Source organism: Microtus ochrogaster, unplaced genomic scaffold, assembly GCF_000317375.1.
Source record: "Microtus ochrogaster isolate Prairie Vole_2 unplaced genomic scaffold, MicOch1.0 UNK9, whole genome shotgun sequence".
Classification (NCBI taxonomy): Eukaryota; Metazoa; Chordata; class Mammalia; order Rodentia; family Cricetidae; genus Microtus; species Microtus ochrogaster.
In genome coordinates this window covers 3,457,630-3,468,735 of record NW_004949107.1, presented here as the reverse complement: position 1 = coordinate 3,468,735, position 11,106 = coordinate 3,457,630, and the positions used below count along the sequence as shown (strand labels likewise).

The 11,106-nt window shown below is 40.6% G+C and overlaps 1 protein-coding gene across 1 annotated transcript in view; it reads left to right on the top strand.

The window, feature by feature from the left end:
- Positions 1 to 11,106, top strand: part of Plek (pleckstrin) — a 60,990-nt gene that overhangs the window by 13,209 nt on the left and 36,675 nt on the right. The gene's annotated exons all lie outside the window — the stretch shown is intronic.

Below are 11,106 nucleotides of genomic sequence, written 5' to 3'. Positions count from 1 at the left end.
CCCATTACAGATGGTTGTGAGCCACCGTGTGGTTGCTGGGAATTAAACTCAGGACATTTGGTAGAGCAGGCAATGCTCTTAACCTCTGAGCCATCTCTCCAGGCCTCAACCCACCTTCTTATAGAACTCTGGATATCAGTCCAGGGATGGCATCACCCACCAAGATCTGGGAGCTTCACCATTGACCACTATTTGAGAAAATGCCTTATAGTCGGATCTCATGGAGGCTTTTCCTCAACTGAGTCTCCTTCTCTGGTGACTCTAGCTTGTGACAAGTTGTCACACAAAACAAGCCAGTATAACTGACCTCTGCTCATCTTGACATACAAGCACATCACTATTAAGCCACAACTTTTCTTTCTTATTTATCCCCAATTTTCCTCACATTGAAAACATAAGTAACTTTAAAAGTCCCACAATCTTTTCAAATTCAACCAATAACTTTTCAGTCCCTTTAAAATAGTTGGCCAAGCTATTTTGAAATTCAAAGTCTTTTAAAATTCAAAGTCTCTCAGCTGGGCTCCAGTAAAATACTTGTTTAGTTCAAGATGGAAGGCAGATCTCTGTGAGTTTGAGGCCAGCCTGGTCAATAGAGCAAGTTTCAGGTCAGGCTCTAAAGCTACAGAAAAACCCTGTCTCGAAAAACCAACCAACCAACCAACCAACCAACCAACCAACCAACCAACCAACCAACCAGATAAATAAATAAAATAAAAAGAAGCCATCTTTTACAACCTTGGTTTTGTGCAAAGCATGGTATGAAGGATGTAGAGCCGACACCCCTTGTTCAGATGCTCATCCCTCTCTTACCTAAACCTGACTGTGAAGGAGCAGCCTACAGCCACTGGCCTAGCAGGTATTGTTTTCCATTCTCCCACATGCCCTGGCACCAACATAATTATCCAGGAGCAACCCCAGCGGTGGACTTTTGTTGAGTTTGGAAGCCCTTGGAAGCCAACTCTGTGCTTTTTAATCTACTATCTAGAAATGAATAATAAATCCGAGCGAGTTGATATTTTCCCATTTCCGGATGCTTCACATTCAAACGAATTCAGCAGCCTTGTATTTTTGTTTTCTTTTTCTTTTCTTTTCTGTTTTTTTTTTCTTTTGTTTGTTTTTTGTTTTTCAAGACAGTGGTTCTTTGTAACTTTGGAGCCTGTGTTGCAACTAGTTCCTATATACCAGTCTGGCCTCGTGCCTCTGCCTCCTGAGTACTGGGATTAAAGGCGTGCACCACCCTAGCCGGGCTCCAGGCTTGTATTTTTATTTCTCTCCCCACTCACAAAACATGAGTCAGTAAAACAAACAGAAAAAAGTTCAAAGTCTTCACAGCCAAAACCACCGATGCCAAATTTCAGGCTTCAAACAAGCCAATTTATAATTAAAGATGCCCTGATTGCCAAATGAAGAGGAACACCCTGGGGAGAGCAGTGGAGGCCTTTGAAGAAGGTGAGGAGCTGCACGCAGTCAGAAGGTGGGAGCCGGCCCTCAGCTGTAATCACCAACTTCTTAGCTCCTGCCAACCAGCATCAACCATGCCAGCAAAGCAAAACTTTGCTTTCGTAGTTCTGGTATCTTGTTAATCACAGTTGATTCTTCAGCCCCACCTAACCACAGAATCTTAATTCAAAATAACAAACAGCCCCAATAGAGTCTTTAAATTTCCCTCTGAAACCTCGCAAGCCAGACCTCCAGCCTCTGCATTGCTCTCAACAGTCTTATCTGTTCTGACAGAACATCCCAGAGAGCTACACTCAATGGCTTTTCTAGTCCAAAGTTCCAAAGTCTTTCCACATTCCTTCCAAAAACCTGGTCAGGTTTGTCACAGCCATACCCTACTACGCCGGTAGGAGTTTTCTTCCTCTCAGATGACTCTTAACTTGTGTCAAGTTGACAAACAAAAGCAGCCAGTACAGACACCATCAGATGGGCCTTTGAACACGTCTGCAGGGCGTTTTCTTGGCTGCTAATTGCCGTATTAAAGTATTAACCAATTGTGGGTGGTGCCATCTCTGGGAAAGTGAGTCTGGGATGTATAAAAATCATAGGTAAGTAAGCCCGTCTATTTTGTGCTTTGAATTGAGAATTCAAGGGTTACTTCTTCCTTTTTCATCAGAGTTCAAACTGAATGTCTGCTTTTGTTCTTGTTACTTCTAAAATGGTAGTTGGGTGTTGTGGAAGGAAGCAACAAAATTTAAATATTCATATTTATTGTTTGGGAAAATCTGCTAGAGTTAATCCTTGGCATTTACGTGAAACTCTGTCTCAGACATGGACTCCTTTAAATTCATGTTGCTGATGTTATCAGTAATCTCATTCTATTTATTCTTCTCCAGGATGCCATTGTTATCCATTCCCTTTGGGATGCCTTGTTCTCTGTCATTATAACCCACAGAACTATCAGACAAGGGCAAAAGAGCCGTTCAGCATCTAGTGTAGAAGCTGGATGCTCTTTTCTATGGCAGTCAGAGGGTTAGACCCCCAGTTTCAATTTTTTTTTCTGATTTAAAAATTTGAACTTGGCAAAGGCTCAGTTATTAACGGCTCATCTATGCCTCAGCACCTCTTATGTGTTGAAGAAGTATGTCCATAGTTCCTATTGCAAAAATCAGGTTCGCTTGATTACAAGTTGTGAGAAGAACGACATACAAACGCTTGTATCACAACCTCCTGTTACACACGATCAAATAGAGTTGAATATGGATCATAAGTGCTTTCTTTTTATGGAAACTAACCTTTAATTACAGAGTAGTTTACATTCATAGGCAATTAGGCAGTCCAGAGTTCTTGTATACCTGATAACCAGTTTCCCCACTGTTAGCATTTACATTAATATGCAACATTCATCATTACCAGACAGACGCTAATGATAGGTTTTCATTACTGGGTACACACGTCCTTTCTCTCCTACACTGCATTTAGTTATCACTTCTTTTTTCGGTTCCTCTTTCTCTGGTGGGTTTTCAGAAATGCCTTCTTCTTTTTTATGACCTTGACACTTTTGAAAAATTTAGACAGATGTTTTGTAGAATGTAACTCAATTGGGGATTTATGTAATTACTGAGTGATGATTAGTTATCAAAGTATTTACCATCACCAATTCAAGTCACCACTATTAAAACCTTCTCCACTGGGCTCTGGCTGAGCTAGTGTTTATCAGGTTCCTCCCTAATAAAGTTGTTTTTTTTCCCTCCTCTCTATTTGGCAAAAGGAAGTCAGTAGGTACAGTGCTAAGATTAAGAAATGGGGAATTTCCTTGGGTAGTCTAGCTGCATAAATTATTTGAAATTCCTGGAATGGTTGTATCTTTTCTTTATGTTCTCCATATCATTTATTAACTTTATAGTTTGATCTATAATGTAATATAGTCATTCTTGGGCACCCACAGCGGATTGACTTTAGGTTGTTCAAGTTCCTTATGCAAAGTTTCATAGTATTTGCATATGACCTATATGTATGTTCTTACATATTGAAAATTATCTCTAGATTGCTTATAAAACTTAATGCATTAGGAATATTGGGTGCTACATTTGATCGTAGCCAAAAGACCATAAAATAATAAATGTTGTACAAATAGTTGTAATGCTATAGTACTTATACAAATGGCAAACCTTCTGTCATACTTCATATAGATATAATTTTTTGAATATTTTCCTTCAATGCTTGTTTGCACCTGCAGATGGAGAGTTAATATTTTGTTCCTCAAATGGTTTTAGCTTTGGCCACTGGGTGCTCTTTCAGATTTTTTTGTCTTTGACATGACACATAATTGTGGATTCATATATTAATTTTTTAAATTAAATACTTCTTTAAAATACTTTAAATTTAATTTTACTTTGCATATACCAATGTTTTACCTACAAGCATGTATGCACACCATGATGCTACCTGTATCCTTTGGAGCTGGAGTTAAAGACAGTTGTAAGACATCATGTTGGTTCTGGGAATTGAACCAAGGTCTTCTGGAAGAATATCCAGTGTTCTTAGTCACTTAGCCATCTCTCAGGCCCCAAATTAAATACTTCTTAAAAGCACTTTATTTTTGATATTACAAGATGACCCTGGCTCACCTTGTGTATTTCATACTAGAATCCTAAAGGCATCCACTGTTGTTCTTTTGGAAAACTACAACTCCCAGAATCCCCCTGGACTATGGTTGCCTGTGCGCACACCTGCGCGCAGGTGTGAGATATTCTTCCCAGATTGCCTTGGGCCCCCCATTAAAAGGCAGGGGCCACACGAGGCCTGCCCCCTCGTCCTGCCTCTTCCCTGTGTGTCCCACACCCCTCGCCCTTTTGTGTTTCCCTCCCCCATTAAAGCGAACCCACGTGGGAGCTGCCGTGTCGTGTCTGTGTTTGTTCCGCCAAGGGAAACTTTCTATATGGAAACTTCTCTTGAGAAAAATGGACATATATATCACATGCCTCTACATACACATTATATATTTATTAAATAATTCCATGTGAATGTTCCTGTCTGTTGAACTGGAAGCCTATTTCCTTGGTACTAATTTGCTACCCTTCAGTGTGTTTGAATGAGTTAGGAAATGGATTTTTTTTTTTGCTAGGTGATTATGCCCATGAATATCTTAGGTAAAGATCTTTGCAAACAGAGGCACTCTCTTTTTTGGTATTTGCATAATGACAATGACAATCTATTAGAGAAAGGAGAGAGAGAAAGAGAGAGACTCCTTTCAGAGAAGGTGGCAGGTTTGTTTCCAATTCAGAACAATAAAGATTATCCTCTCTGAGGCGAAATTTGGGCATGTTTACTTGTGACTCATTATAAAAGATTTAGGCTTCTGAGCTCAAGTTTCTTAGGTGCAATGCACAGAATCCATTGGAAGTGGTCTCTCTGATCTTTACAGCGTGTGGGGACAGATAGCACCCATACGAACATTTGTCTTACTCTGATTTACTAGGACATGTATAACAAAGTTCTGTGTCTCATCAAAAGGTCCAGAAGTCATGGCTGTCGATCATGAGACTTGCAGCAGGGTAAAATCCCAGACTCGTCAGGGTTAGGAAACTTGTCTCTCAGTTTCGGATCAATACTAGCAATTTTGTGATGTTTCTCAGGTAAATTTAAAGTCCTTTTGAGTAACTAGTGCTAATGGAAAATTCAAAGAGGAAGACTATTTCAGTTCTCATGTAGAATAAATAAAAAAAATAGTGATTCAACATCACAACTTGTTTAAAGGAGAGGTCAAAGATTAAAAACATACAGGGTAGAGGAGTGTTGAAATCCATTCATAAGTGGACAAAAACCTGGCTTTACCATGGAAAGTGCAGGGGGAAAGCAGGCTTTGAAATGTGGTCTGTTCATGTTAGGATTTGTGTTTCCATCAGTTACCCACAACTTCCAGTTATAAAAAGGCCCCTAGACAAGGAAAAACATACACAGTTATAGAAACACATAACCCAGAAGATTTACTGTAATTGGTAGTGTTATACTGTACACCCATAGTAATCTTCCCCCCACCCCCTCATTCCAAAGCCTTAAGTCTTCCTTACACCAGTAATAAGTCCTACACACTCCCAAGGCTATTGGTGAAGTGTGGGAGTGTGGGAGAGTCGGCAGGAAGGGATCTGAAGAAAAGCCTGGACACCTACGTGAGAGATGCCTTAAGAGGCCTCTAGTGATCTTGTCTAGGGGTGAGGTCTACTATGGAACATTTGCTCAAACTCAGACTCCCTTGAGAAAGGGAAATCTTGAATGATGACAGAGAATTTCCTTTACTGACTAGCAGGTGTTGCTAAGAAGTCGTGAGGAGGGTGGGCAGGGTGACATCTAATCCACCCTGAACTGAGATGGGTAAAGGGGTGAACTTGTGAATGGTCCCTTCCATTGTCTCTCTCTAGAGCAAAATGTCTGTCTGAATATGGACTCAACAAATCATCGTCTTCATCTGTTTCTGACTTGTGCAGGTGCCGTCAAATGCTGATTCTTTCACCCACATTTATTGTCTAAGAATTTCTAATTAAAGTCAGTGTAATGGGGAACTGTTAGCAAGCCCTTTATGACTTCATGCGACGAATACTTGTATAAAACATTGAAAATAAAGATGTATCAACTGTTTGTGGGAAGCAGTGCTGGGAAGGGCAGGGAATGTCCTGGAAGGCTCCCAGCTTATGAACTGGCTTCCTCTCAGCTCTTCAGGCTCCCAGATGCCTTTCACTTTTCTCCCATGCTTAGTAGCACCCGGGGCTCACTTTTGGGAAAGAGTTCATTCTCTACACTGTTCAGGATCTATCAAGTGTGGTCAGTCCACATGCTGCCCCTTCTGTGATCAGAGAAGAGAATCTGAGGTCAAGTACGGCTCATCAGAATCTCGGTGCTTGGAGACTGTGTGGAATTTGGTAATCGTGGGTATATTGTCTTCTTGATATCTTAAAACGACACTCTGGTAGTGCTTGCTAGGACCCTACAGCTACCTTGTTTCCTTCTTTCCTCAGAGGCCAGTCAGACTTCATTGTTCCTTCAAGTTTGTAAGTCATCCCGTTTTCTTCAGCAAATGCCCATTTACTTCTGTCATCCAAAGAAACAGCTCCCAACACAGAAGATTAAAGACATAGTCTATTCTGGAGCAAATATGAGTGACCATGACCCAGGCACATAAATGTAGACCTCCCTAAGTATAATTTTCCAGCGGAAAAGCAGTTCTGTGGAGTTTTACAGTAATAGCACAGAGTGTTACGAATCAAGCCTGGTACTGGCATAAAAACAGATGAATGGAACTGAGTCGGAGACCCAGATATTAATCCATACACCTATGGTCACCTAATTTTTGACAAAGAAGCAAAAAATATAAATTGGGAAAAAGAAAGCATATTCAACAAATGGTGCTGGCATAACTGGATATCAACATGTAGAAGAATGAAAATAGACCCATATCTATCACCATGCACAAAACTAAGTCCAAATGGATCAAAAACCTCAACAGAAAGCCAGCCACACTGAACCTTATAGAAGAGAAAGTGAGAAGTACTCTTGAACTCATTAGCACAGGAGACCACTTCCTAAATATAACCCCAGCAGCACAGACACTGAGAAAAACAATTGATAAATGGGACCTCCTGAAACTGAAAAGCTTCTGTAAAGCAAAGGACACTATCAACAAGACAAAAGGACAGCCCACAGAATGGGAAAAGATCTTCACTAACCCCACATCAGACAGAGGTCTGATCTCCAAAATATACAAAGGACTCAAGAAATTCACCAAAAGAACGAATAATCCAATAAAAAAAATGGAATACAGACTTAAACAGAGAACTCTCAACAGAGGAATCTAAAATGGATGAAAGACTCTTAAGGAAATGTTCAACATCCTTAGCCATCAGTGAAATTCAAATCAAAACAACTCTGAGGACATCTTACACATGTAAGAATGGCCAAGATCAAAAACACTCACTACAATTTATGTTGGAAAGGATGTGGGATAAAGGCAACACTCCTGCATTGCTGGTGGGAGTGCAAACTGGTACAGCCCCTTTGGATATCAGTATGGCGATTTCTCAGAAAATTAGGAAACAACCTTTCTCAAGACCCAGCAATACCACCTTTGGGTATATACCCAGAGGATGCTCAATTATACCATAAGGACGTGTGCTCAACTATGTTCATAGCACCATTGTTTGTCATAGCCAGAACCTGGAAACAAACCAAATGCCCCTCAACTGAAGAATGAATAAGGAAAATGTGGTACATTTACACAATGAAGTACTACACAGCAGAAAAAAAATGACATCTTGAAATTTGCAGGCAAATGGATGGATCTAGAAAACATCATAATGAGTGAGGTAACGCAGACCCAGAAAGACAAATATCACATGTACTCACTCATAAGAGGCTTTTAGACATAAAGCAAAGAAAACCAGTCTACAATTCACAGTTCCAGAGAACCTAGACAACAATGAGGACCCTAAGAGAGACATAAATGGATCTAATCTACATAAGAAGTAGAAAAAGAAAAAATCTCCTGACTAAATTGGGAGCATGGGGACTTTGTGGGAGGGTAGAAGGGGAGCAGAGAAAAATGTATAGCTCAATAAAATCAATAAAAAAATTAAAAAATCCCACAAAAATACATTTGTGGAGACATCAGAGAGGCAGGGCAGAGCAAGATGGGGAATCTTTCTTATGGGTCTCAGATGCTCCCTGATGACATTTTTAACTTTGGGGTTGGTTGGAAATAGTAAGTTCCAGAAGATTTGTGTCTATTAGTCACCCACACAGAGGTGGGCAGCAGCATGGCTATACAGGAAGTAAAAGCTAGCCCAAGCTGAGGTGTCAAGTGAAAGCTAGCTCAAGACAAAGTGTCACTATATTAGGAATGAAAGCCAGCCCAAGATGAGGTATCGTTATATAGGGAGTGAAAGCCAGCCCAAGATGAGGTGTCCTTAGGTTCTCTGTACTTGTAATGTCCCAACTCATCCACACCACTACAGCTCGGACCAGTTCATCTGTCTTTGAAGACACAACTTCTTCATACCTAGAATAGTCAAGGTTGGTGCCTGTTGATTGTAGCCGAGAGATCAGGACTAATCTAGTGGAATAAAGATTTTAATCCTGTAGAAACCACCCCAAATGATTATACAAAATCTCTGTTAAACTTACTATAGAGAAGGACTGGCCTCAGGACGATGGTAACTTGTCTGAAGGTAATGAATAACTATCATTAACAGACCTCCACTGTACTGCACACAATGTCCTAATCACTAACATCCATTTTCTTATTTAATATTCAGAATGGCCTTATCGGACAGGTATTATGATCCCTGTAGAATAGATGTTAAATCTGAGGGTGAGTGACTAAGTAACTGTCCCATTGTCATATGAAAATTTATTCTGTAAAATATTAGTTTTTTAAAACTACATTATATTTTTCGGAGCAGCTATAATCAAGTGTCTGCAAGTGGGTAGCTTAAAACACGGAGATATTTTATCCCATACTTCTACATGCCTGTAATGCCATGTTTTCTGAAAGACAGCCTTGCTTATGTCTTCTGGCTGGTTCCTTGGCATCCCTTGGATTCTAAACTCATTACTCAAGTTCTGCCTCTGCAATCACAATGGAGTTTCCTTTCTGTGTGTCTCTTTTCCTTAAAGGAACAGTTATATTGCATTTGGTGCCCCTCTTTACAAGGAGGGCATCATATTCCCTAACCATTGTGTATCTATGGTGACCCTGTTTCCAAATACATTGTATCCTGGGGTACTAGGTTGTTAGAATTCTTTCTTTAATTTGTTCTACAGCAAAGTGTTATTAAGGCTTGCTCAAAAAGAGTTCTTCAGTCAAATAAGTTTGAGGCACACTGTTAAAGGCGCTTCTCCAGTAAAAGCTGGGGTGGAGTAATGTCAGCCTGCTCTCAGTCCACTGGGAGAACCCTGAGGTAGGTGCCCTCCCCTCTGGCTTTGCTTTTATCTGCTGTGTCACTTGAGACAACCACTCCTCTTCTTGAGTCCGAGTTTCCTTATTTCTAAGGGAAAACACTATGCTTTCCCCATGGATTTCTCAAGGGAGTAAATTAAATGGGTCCCGCTGAACAACATCCGCTACAGTGTCTGGTGTAGAAACAGGTAAACACTTAAGAGGAGGTATTTTTGTTACTCTAGCCAGATGCTCCTGAACTTCCTGGCAGTTTTTTTTTATTTAAATTTTTATTTTTAGAATATTTTCTATATGAATACTATTTATATAATTTCTACTCCTTTTTCTCCCCTTCCAATTTCATATTTTTCAACCCTCTCCACTTAACAATGCCTTCCTCTATATTATTATTGTTACTCTTCAGAAAACACCCCAATACAAAAAAAACCCATAAAATCTTATGGGGTTGCTTTAGTATGTTTGGTGTTGCTTTTGTATATAACTATTTAGGTCTGAGCACTTGGGATTGGATGACCTCTGAGGGTTTATCCCTGGAGAAATCTGACTCTCCATCTCCCAGCAACCATTGATTGTAGCTCTTCATCTAGGGGTGCGATCTCGTGAGATTTCTCCCTCCATGTTGGTCTATCAAGTGGAGTCATTCATTATACAGGTCATATTTAATCAACCATACAGTTGAGATTTCATGGTTGCAGCTTCCCTGTCCTGTTTAGAAGATACTATCTAGCAGTAGGCATCCTGATCTTTTGGTTGTTATAATCTTTCTAGTCCTCTTCCACAATGTCCCCTGAGCTTTCCGTGTAGGGGTTGAGTTGTAGATGTATCAGCTGGGGCCAGGAACCCCATAGTTGGTTGTTCTCTGCATTTGACCAGTTGTGAATTTCTGTAATGATCTCACTCTGCTGCAAAAGAGAAGCATATTTGATGAGGGTCAAGAGCTACACTTACCTGTAGGTGTAAATATCGAGTGTACCTTTAGAAACTATACTATCTTGACTTAGAAAAAAGGCAACTATAGGTTCTTCTGAATCTAAGATCTCTCCAGCCAGGGGTAGTTGGCTAGGTTTACAGTACCAAGCCTGAGTTCCTCCTCTTAAAGTGAACCTTAAATCCAACTAGACAGTTGTTGGTTATCCCCAAAATCTAAGTGCCACTGCTGTACCTTGGGGAATATCTTGCTGGGCAGGTCATTGCTGTGGTTCCTAGACTTTATAACTGGATGGGATTGCTGATTAGCTTTTCTCCCGGGCAGCTCACATCGCAGCTTCTGATGCTATAAGAACTAGTCCTCAGGGTGGAGCCTCCCAGGTCAGTTCCATCTCAAGTTTTCCATGTCATGTGTCTGAAGTGTGTGCTGTCTTCATCAATAGGATTCTACCTTCAAGATCTTGGAGCCAACCTAGGGCAATGGCAATTAGTCTTTATATTTTTTTCTTTCCCAACTTGAGACGGTGGTCTCTCTATGTAGCTCTGGCTGTCCTGGAACTCATTACGTGGACCAAGCTGGCCTCAGACTCACAGAGATTCATCTGCCTCTGCCTCCCGAGTGCTGGGATTAAAGGTGTGGGCCACCATGCTTCTATCTATTGTTTTGAGAGTTTCCTTGACCATTCTGACCAGCAATTTGTAGGGAAGTTTCTCATGCCTAGTAGACACTGGGGTTTCTGTTGGATAGTCTGTGACTCTTGTGGCACAACTCCATTTCAAATACACAG